We start from the raw sequence: 10,000 nt of genomic DNA, 5'->3' as shown, positions 1-10,000 counted from the left end.
TTATTTTATTTTAATTCTATATAATAACTATTTTATATTTTTATTAAAAATTTTCTTGTTCAGTTTCTAAGCAACCACAGTTACGTTTATATGTTTAATTCTATTGTATTCTATATTTATCGATAATTTAATAAATGTTTTAAAAGACTATTCTGGTTTTCCACGCTCTCTTCAAAAATGTGAGTTCTTTTAATTCTTCCACTTAATTATTCATTTTAAAGTAAAACAACTAGTTATACATATTATTATATTATAATGTATGTGTATTAGATACTATTATTTTATAACATAAACATAGATGAGTTATTAAATTAAACGTCAAATATTTTATTACCTAAAATTAAGTTAATCGTAAAATCTGATGTAGTATGAGATATTCTTTAGAAACTAACTATAAATATTCTTGAAGTAAAACAAAACCATCTATAAATAGAACAATGAGAAATAGTAAAACAAACTAAACACAACATGTTTATTTTAACATTGTTTTTTATTTAGTTTAATCACTTAATAAACTTTACTTCTAATCATAGTATTTAATATAGAATATAGTTAACAATCTTTTAAACAAAGTCTTAAATAAAGTTACAGGGAGTAATTGTAATTAAAACACCAAAAAAAAAGGTTTTAATAAAAAAAATACTTACATCAAGTTAAAATTTTATAAGGATTAATTTTAAAATATCAAATTGATTGTAAATCAAGTGCAAATAGGTTTTTTAAACAAACCGAAGGGTTTATAAAGGCTTGTAAACGCTTTCAAACGCCTACGACCATACCACACTGAGCACACCCCATCTCGTCCGATCTGGGAAGTTAAGCAGTGTCGGGCGTGGTTAGTACTTAGATGGGTGACCGCTTGGGAATACCACGTGCCGTAGGCTTTTGCTTTTTGAATTCATCTTTTTTGTACTATTTTTCTTTCTGACCTATTTATACTTATTACTCGTTTATTTACATTTCTTTAACGCTTAAAAGAAAAGTAAATTCTAGTTATTAGCAAATAAAAACGTAAGCCAATCAGATAACGTTATTTGCTGTTTAAACCAATTAGAGCGCTAAAAAAGTGGTTTGACCAGTTTGAGATATCGAAAAAATAATGGCACCATCTTGTAGAGTACAATTTTCTGAGTTAAAATTAATACAATTAGTCTTTTATACTAAAACTTAAAAGTTTTTTTGTCCAAAAACAAATAAAAGCGTGGCTACTTGAAAAATCAAACGAAAATAAATTTTGCACTTTTGTATTGTGAGTCATAATAAGTTATTTACTGTTACCAACAGATACTAGCAAAAGCTTTTTAAAGTTTTGTATTAACTTAATGTATTTGTAATTACTTTTACTTAATAGAAACTATTGAATTACGTTTACTTAGTTTACTTTTGTATGTGTATTAAATATATAGCAATTTTGCTTGAACTTAAATAAAGATTATTAAACTATTAAAAGAAAACTATCAAAGTTTACTAACTCAAAAGCTAAATCTTAGTTATATTGTTATAAACATTTATGTTGTAATTTACTAATAACTAAATGAGTTTATTTCAAACAAAAAGAATTAAATAATGTTATGTTATGTCAAGCCTACTATATGAGGTATATAGGTATATAAGGTATACAAGCTTATGTTTGAAAGTTATAATAATTAAAATAAAAATAAATATTTAGTTGGTAAAATTTGTATTTAATATGCTTTGAAATTAGAGTTAGTATAGATGTTTTTTTTTAAATATAATAAATATAAGTATTTAGTTACTAATAATAAACTAAAATACCAATTTTGTAGTTATTACAAAAAAAAAAACTTATCTTACTTAAAGTTCACTGTAATTGAAACATTATACAAAAGCTTTATAATTATAAGCTTTGAATAATTCTATTTGAATAAATAATAGATTCATAACTATATTCATGTTTGCATATTTAAATTATAAAAAGTTAGTGTTTTGTGTATTGACTTTATGATTATTTTATTTTAGTAACTGTTAGTTTTATACTTTAATAAAAGAAATATGGTTAACAAGTAAGTTAAAAATGAAAGAAGCATAAAAAAACACACTAATTAACTGCTTATTCAATAGTTTGATTATTTAATTATTTTTCTGTTATATAGTTTAATCGTATTGTATAAAAAATACAGAGGTTTAAAGTAAGTTTGAATAAAAATAAAACAAAACATATAATATAAGCATTAGTTAAAATACATAGTTTTTTTTTCTAAAAAAATTTAATTCTTTAATAATAAGTAGTAATTTAAATAAAAAATAATACAAGTAAAGTTATACAATATATATACTATAGTTTGTCAAACTAGGCAAACACTACTAGGCAAAAAACAAACTAGGCAAAAAACCTACAAAGTAGGCCACCACTACAATCCTATGTTCCAACTGGAAATTCAATGAGATCGTTACTGTACTTGTGATGAACGTTGATAATCCCCAAGATTGTAAGTCGAAGGCCTTACCCAACCTAACCAGCGCACTGGTTTTCTTACAACTGAATTAATCAACATTTATTATTGAATATAATCATTATTGATAGATAGAGGAATGTTGACAATCAACAACAGATTGTAGGTCAAAGGCATTACTCGACCCAAGTACCCACAACCTAGATTGAACAACATTTATTAGATAGATTTGTTTAATGATAGATAGAGGAATATTGTCAATCCACAACAGATTGTAAGTCAAAGGCATTACTCGACCCAAGTACCCACAACCTAGATTGAACAACATTTGTTAGATAGATTAGTTAGATAGATAAATAGTACAGTATAATCTCAAAGAATTTGAAGCCCGAACATTGAACGATAGTGGTGTTTCGTGACGACTAGCGGGATTCGATCTTACAACCTTCTGCTTATGAGTCAGCTGATAAGACCACTGACCCACCGCGCCACGACAAAGATAAAGAAATATTTTGCTATATAAATAGGTTGATTTTTATAATTTTGTTATACAGTGTCAATTACAGTGAACTTCAAGTAAGATATACAACAGTATATATATTTCCGAGTCTGACTTTGAGTACTTTTTATATATTATTAACAAGATTTTTTAGGAGTAATATCTGTTTAGTTCTTTAATATATCTTTAAAATAATAATATTTTTTAAGGTGTTTAAAACTTTTAGAAGCTGTATGTAATGTCTTTTAGTTTAATAGTTCTTTTAAATTAGTAAAAAAAATAAACATGGTTGAGTTATCAAATTAAACAAAATAGAACGTCAAGTATTTAATTACTAAAATTAATTTAATTAAAAAAAAATCTCAGGTAATCTAAAATGTCAGGAATTATTTAAAAATAAATATAAATTTAAAACTTATTATATTGAAAAGATTGATGAATAATACTCTTGAATGTATGCAATGTTTGTATTTGTAATGCAATAACATAAATGGATAGATCAATGACAAATTGTAAACATATTGTATTATTTTATTTTACGATTTTATTTTATTTATTTAATAATTCAATAAACTTTACTTCTACTTTTCCTGGTCTTAGGTAATTTATAGATAACAATTATTTAAACAAACACTTTTGTACAGTTACAATACAGTTTTAGTACAGTTTGGGAGTAACTGTTGATTAAAAAAACAAAAAAAAAGTTAATTCAGGTTAAAATTTTATAAGGAATAATTTTAAAATATCAAATTGATTGTAAATCAAGTGCAAATAGGTTTTTTAAATAAACCGAAGGGTTTATAAAGGCTTGTAAACGCCTTCAAACGCCTACGACCATACCACACTGAGTACACCCCATCTCGTCCGATCTGGGAAGTTAAGCAGTGTCGGGCGTGGTTAGTACTTAGATGGGTGACCGCTTGGGAATACCACGTGCCGTAGGCCTTTGCTTTTTGAATTCATCTTTTTTGTACTATTTTTCTTTCTGACCTATTTATACTTATTACTCGTTTATTTACATTTCTTTAACGCTTAAAAGAAAAGAAAATTCTAGTTATTAGCAAACAAAAACCTTAGCCAATCAGATAACGTTATTTGCTGTTTGCTTATTTGCTGTTTAAACCAATTAGAGCGCTAAAAAAGTGGTTTGACCAGTTTGAGATATCGAAAAAATAATGGCACCATCTTGTAGAGTACAATTTTCTGAGTTAAAATTAATACAACTAGTCTTTTATACTAAAACTTTAAAGTCTTTTTGTCCAAAAACAAATAAAAGCGTGGCTACTTGAAAAATCAAACGAAAATAAATTTTGCACTTTTGTATTGTGAGTCATAATAAGTTATTTACTGTTACCAACAGATACTAGCAAAAGCTTTTTAAAGTTTTGTATTAACTTAATGTATTTGTACTTAGTTTAAATTAATAGAGTTTATTTGGTTTACTTTATTATGTGTATTGAATGTGCTAGTATCTAAAAATAAATACAACTAAAACAAAACAAACAAGGAGAGTACTTGAATAGAACCAACACAATTTACAGACCAGTTGTGTACTAAATTTAAAGAAATTCTGAATAGTGAATATGCAATTATTATTATAAGTTCAAAGTTCACTTTAATTTAAATTAATGTATTTTGTAAATTGGTTTTATTTAATACGATAGTAGTGAATTACTTTATTTAATTTACTTTAGTATGTGTTGTATAACTTTATTTAAACCAGAAGCAAAACGGGATTATACTTTCAATAAACTACACAATTTACAGACCAGTTGTGTACTAAATAAAAAGCTATTGTGAATGGTGAATATGCAATTATTATTATAAGTTTATAAGTTCACAGTTTACAAAAGCTTTAGAATTTAGTTACTATTTTGTTCATATTTGCATATCTAATTTATGAAAAGTTAGTGTTATGTGTATTGGCTTTTTAATTTCTTTATTTGTAGAACTGTTAGTTTTATATTCTAAAGAAACATTTTTAAATAAATATGTTTAACAAGTAACTTAAAAATGGAAGAAATATATTGTATATATTGAACTATTTATATTTATTCTAGCTATTTGCTTAGTGTATTTATTAATGTGATTATTTTATTTTGTTGTTTGTCTTATAGTTTAATCGTATTGTGTTGAAATATATATATAACAAATACAGAGGTTTAAAGTAAGTTTAAATGAAAATAAAATAAGACATATAGTTGAAATATAAGTTTAAAAAAATAGTTTTTTTTTTTTTTTTTTTCTTTGTTTGTTTGATTGTTTGTTTATTATATAATCGCGACGTGTCATTTTATTACTTTTAAGCATACTAAATATAATAATAGGTATAGTTATAGGAAAAATTCAATTAGTTTCTAATGTAATAAAAAAGTTTATTTCCACAAATAAATAAATACCTGAAAAATCAAATGAAAAATAAATTTCGCACTCCTGTATTGTGAGTCATAATAGGTTATTTACTGTTACCAACAGATACTAGCGAAGGCTTTTTAAAGTTCTATGTTAATTCAATGTATTTGTACTTAGTTTTATTAAAATGACAGTATTGATGGTTACGTTTATTAAGTATGTTTATTTAACGTTATGTAACTCAAGTAAAACCAGAAGCAAATAAGGAGACTACTTTCAATAAACTACACAATTTACATACCAATTGTATACTAAACTTAAAGCTATTCTATTTTATTCTTGATAGTTATTTTAAAGTTATTAAATTATACAAATGTATTTTGTAAAGTAGTTTTATAAAGTTACTATAGTTTATTTAACTTACTATAGTATGTGTTATATAATTTTAATTAAACCAGAAGCAAAAAGGGAGACTACTTTAAATAAACTACACCATTTATTGTTATATATAACTCTAATAAAACCAGAAGCAAAAAGGGAGACTACTTTAAATGAACTACACAAATTAAAAATATATTATTATTTATAAATCAATCGTGTTGTGTTTCAAAATACATTTTTCAAATAATGTTTTACAAGTATTTATCAGTTATTTAGTTTTCTTTTTATAGTTTAGCCGTATTGTTTTATTTATTTGTTATTATTTTTATTTAATTGTTTGCTTATTATATTTATCGCCATGTGCTTAAAAAATAAAACAACTATAAAGGTTAAAAAAGTAAGTTTAAATAAAAATAAAATGAAACATACAAAATAAGCTTATGATTTTTTATTATTATTATTATTATTATTATTATTATTTTTATTTTATTGTTTGTTTATTATATCTATCGCCATGTGCTTAAAAAATAAAACAACTATAAAGGTTAAAAAAGTAAGTTTAAATAAAAATAAAATGAAACATACAAAATAAGCTTATGATTTTTTATTATTATTATTATTATTATTATTATTTTTATTTCATTGTTTGTTTATTATATCTATCGCGATGTGCTTAAAAAATAAAACAACTATAAAGGTTTAAAAAGTAAGTTTAAATAAAGATAAAATGAAACATATAAAATAAGCTTATGTTTGATTTTTTTATTTTACTTTTATTAAATTGTTTGCTTATTATATTTATCGCGATGTGCTTAAAAGAATAGAACAAATACAAAGGTTTAAATTGTAAGTTTTAAATAAAATAAAATGAAACATACAAAATAAGCTTATGATTTTTTATTATTATTATTATTATTATTATTATTATTTTTATTTCATTGTTTGTTTATTATATCTATCGCGATGTGCTTAAAAAATAAAACAACTATAAAGGTTTAAAAAGTAAGTTTAAATAAAGATAAAATGTAACATATAAAATAAGCTTATGTTTGATTTTTTTATTTTATTTTCATTTAATTGTTTGTTTATTATATTTATCGCAATCTGCTTAAAAAAATAAAACGAGTATTAAGGTTTGAAAAGTAAGTTTAAATAAAAATAAAATAAAAATATAAAATAAGCTTATGTTTTTTTTTTTTTTTTTTTTATTATTATTATTTTTATTCAATTTTTTGTTTATTATATTTATCGCAATGTGCTTAAAACGATAAAACAAATATAAAGATTTAAAAAGTACGCTTAAATAAAAAATAATACAAATAAAGTTTATTTATAATAAATATATATATATTTAAAACATTAAAAAAAGTAGTTTATACATATTTTTTTTTATTTATTTCTTTTAAACATATTAAATAAAGTATAAAAAAGTATTAAAACATTTAAACGTAGCATAAATAAGCTTAAAACATTAAAATAATCGAAAAGAAACAAAGAAATTGAAAAAAATCGGAAAAAATCGGCAAAAAAAGTTCAACAGCAACATTTGAGCATCATACACGTATGCATTACTTTACACTAGTGAGAGAGACGTGTTTGTGCGTTCGGTCGACTTGACGAGAAAGCGGGCTTAAAGCATTACTGTTTAGCACCCGAGGCGCGGCTATTGCAGCGGCGGCGAACGTGCTATGTAAACGCATTGGAGCAGCGTATGAAAAACTACAAGCGTCCAGCGGCGGTAGGCTTATAGCTTTGCGAAGTCGTCGAGACGAGTAGCCGACGCAGGCAGGCACGGCTCGAGGCGGGTAACTGCAGCAGACAGATGGCGTGTTGCTGCTGACGAGTTAACCGGCAGAAGGCAAACGGTTGGTCGGGAGAAAGAACAGTCAGTTGTATAGCTGCATGCTGCAGTCGACGCGGGCTGGCGCTTTAAACAGCAAAAGGCCGGCGCCGACTTTCAGTAACGTTCGCAAGGCTTTTAAGCCGAGTGATAGAAAAGGTCTGTATTTATACAGTAAAAACGCTCAGTCGAGCAACGGGTTTAAACGCCCTCGGATAGTTATCTGGTTGATCCTGCCAGTAGTCATATGCTTGTCTCAAAGATTAAGCCATGCAAGTGTAAGTACGAGCTCACGTACAGTGAAACTGCGAATGGCTCATTAAATCAGTTATGGTTCATTTGATTGTACGCTTTTACATGGATAACTGTGGCAATTCTAGAGCTAATACATGCGTAAAGCGCCGAACTGACGTGAGGCGCGCATTTATCAGACCAAAACTAACCGGCTTTCGGGTCGTTACAATGGTGACTCTGGATAAGCTTGCGGATCGCACGGCCTAGTGCTGGCGACATCTCATTAAAGCAACTGCCCTATCAACTATCGTCGGTACGGTATCGGCCTACCGAGGTTGTAACGGGTGACGGAGAATCAGGGTTCGATTCCGGAGAGGGAGCCTGAGAAACGGCTACCACATCCAAGGAAGGCAGCAGGCGCGCAAATTACCCATTCCCGGCTCGGGGAGGTAGTGACGAAAAATAACAATGCAGACCTCGTACGAGGTCCTGCAATTGGAATGAGTACACTTTAAACTTTTTAACGAGTATCCATTGGAGGGCAAGTCTGGTGCCAGCAGCCGCGGTAATTCCAGCTCCAAAAGTGTATATTTAAGTTGTTGCGGTTGAAAAGCTCGTAGTTGGATATAGGGACGGCGAGGTTGGTCGGTCGAAAGGCTAGCACTGGCCTTGTTGTTCTTGTTGGTCGGTGCCTTCGCGGTGCTCTTAACTGAGTGTTGCGGTGGTCCGGCAAGTTTACCTTGAAAAAATTAGAGTGTTCAAAGCAGGCTTTACGCTTGTATAATGTTGCATGGAATAATGGAATAGGACCTCGGTTCTATTTTGTTGGTTTTCGGAGCACGAGGTAATGATTAATAGGAACGGACGGGGGCATCCGTACTGTGCCGTTAGAGGTGAAATTCTTGGATCGGCGCAAGACGAACGACTGCGAAAGCATTTGCCAAGAATGTTTTCTTTAATCAAGAGCGAAAGTCAGAGGTTCGAAGACGATCAGATACCGTCCTAGTTCTGACCTTAAACGATGCCGACTAGCGATCGGGCAGTGTCGAACTTAAGAACTGTCCGGCAGCTTCCGGGAAACCAAAGTCTTTGGGTTCCGGGGGAAGTATGGTTGCAAAGCTGAAACTTAAAGGAATTGACGGAAGGGCACCACCAGGAGTGGAGCCTGCGGCTTAATTTGACTCAACACGGGAAATCTCACCCGGCCCGGACACAGCGAGGATTGACAGATTGAGAGCTCTTTCTTGATTCTGTGGGTGGTGGTGCATGGCCGTTCTTAGTTGGTGGAGCGATTTGTCTGGTTAATTCCGATAACGAACGAGACTCTTACTTGCTAAATAGCTGCTCGACCCATTGGGTCGGAGACAACTTCTTAGAGGGACTAGTGGCGTTTAGCCACACGAGATTGAGCAATAACAGGTCTGTGATGCCCTTAGATGTTCGGGGCCGCACGCGCGCTACACTGACCGGATCATCGTGTGTTCCCTAGGCCGAAAGGTCCGGGTAATCCGTTGAACCCCGGTCGTGCTAGGGATAGGGACTTGCAATTGTTTCCCTTGAACGAGGAATTCCCAGTAAGCGCGAGTCATTAGCTTGCGTTGATTACGTCCCTGCCCTTTGTACACACCGCCCGTCGCTACTACCGATTGAATGGTTTAGTGAGGTCCTCCGATTGAGCCTGGTACGTGCGGCAACGCACTCGCCGGTGTTCGAAAAGACGATCGAACTTGATCATTTAGAGGAAGTAAAAGTCGTAACAAGGTTTCCGTAGGTGAACCTGCGGAAGGATCATTAACGAATCGAAATTTGATTTCAAGCGACGTCTCTTCTTCGAAGGGACCGAGCCCTGTAACTGTTATAGTTCGGTCGCGTTGCTTTCTGACAGCGGGAGTAATAATTCAGCACGCAAGTGCTGGCGCGGCCGCTTCTTTTTGAACACGATTTTTTGGTTGCATTGAGATTGATTAACACGAGAGATCTCTTAGCGGTGGATCACTCGGCTCGAGCGTCGATGAAGGACGGAGCTAGCTCCGAGAAGTAATGTGAATTGCAGGACACATTGAGCATCGATATTCTGAACGCGTATTGCGGCCTCGGGTAATCCTGGGGCCACGTCCGTCTCAGGGTCTTTAACACACCGATCCTTTCATTAGTTTGAAAGTGCCTGCGACTCGTTTCTTAATTAAGGAGCGTGTCGTCAAAGACAGCTGGTCTGGCGATTTCACAGCTGAAGCGTGAGCAGCCTGCTGGCCTCGGGTGAGGTAGCAACGACGGTAGGTG

At 30.6% G+C, this 10,000-nt stretch overlaps 4 non-coding genes across 4 annotated transcripts; all 4 read left to right on the top strand.

The window, feature by feature from the left end:
* The first annotated feature begins 765 nt into the window (after nucleotides 1-765).
* On the top strand, nucleotides 766-884 carry LOC145848308 (5S ribosomal RNA). The gene has a single exon (XR_014371874.1). It is a non-coding gene; the product is annotated as a 5S ribosomal RNA (ribosomal RNA).
* A 2,855-nt stretch (nucleotides 885-3,739) lies between these two features.
* LOC145848304 (5S ribosomal RNA) lies at nucleotides 3,740-3,858 on the top strand. The gene has a single exon (XR_014371872.1). It is a non-coding gene; the product is annotated as a 5S ribosomal RNA (ribosomal RNA).
* Nucleotides 3,859-7,706: 3,848 nt separating this feature from the next.
* LOC145848301 (small subunit ribosomal RNA) lies at nucleotides 7,707-9,514 on the top strand. The gene has a single exon (XR_014371869.1). It is a non-coding gene; the product is annotated as a small subunit ribosomal RNA (ribosomal RNA).
* A 182-nt stretch (nucleotides 9,515-9,696) lies between these two features.
* LOC145848296 (5.8S ribosomal RNA) lies at nucleotides 9,697-9,849 on the top strand. Its single transcript, XR_014371864.1, has one exon. It is a non-coding gene; the product is annotated as a 5.8S ribosomal RNA (ribosomal RNA).
* The last annotated feature ends 151 nt before the right edge of the window (nucleotides 9,850-10,000 follow it).

The sequence above is a fragment of the Thalia democratica genome, unplaced genomic scaffold, assembly GCF_965202585.1.
Source record: "Thalia democratica unplaced genomic scaffold, ktThaDemo2.hap1.1 HAP1_SCAFFOLD_1324, whole genome shotgun sequence".
Classification (NCBI taxonomy): Eukaryota; Metazoa; Chordata; class Thaliacea; order Salpida; family Salpidae; genus Thalia; species Thalia democratica.
Note: the sequence above shows the minus strand (reverse complement) of the source record. Positions and strands in the feature narration are given on the sequence as shown.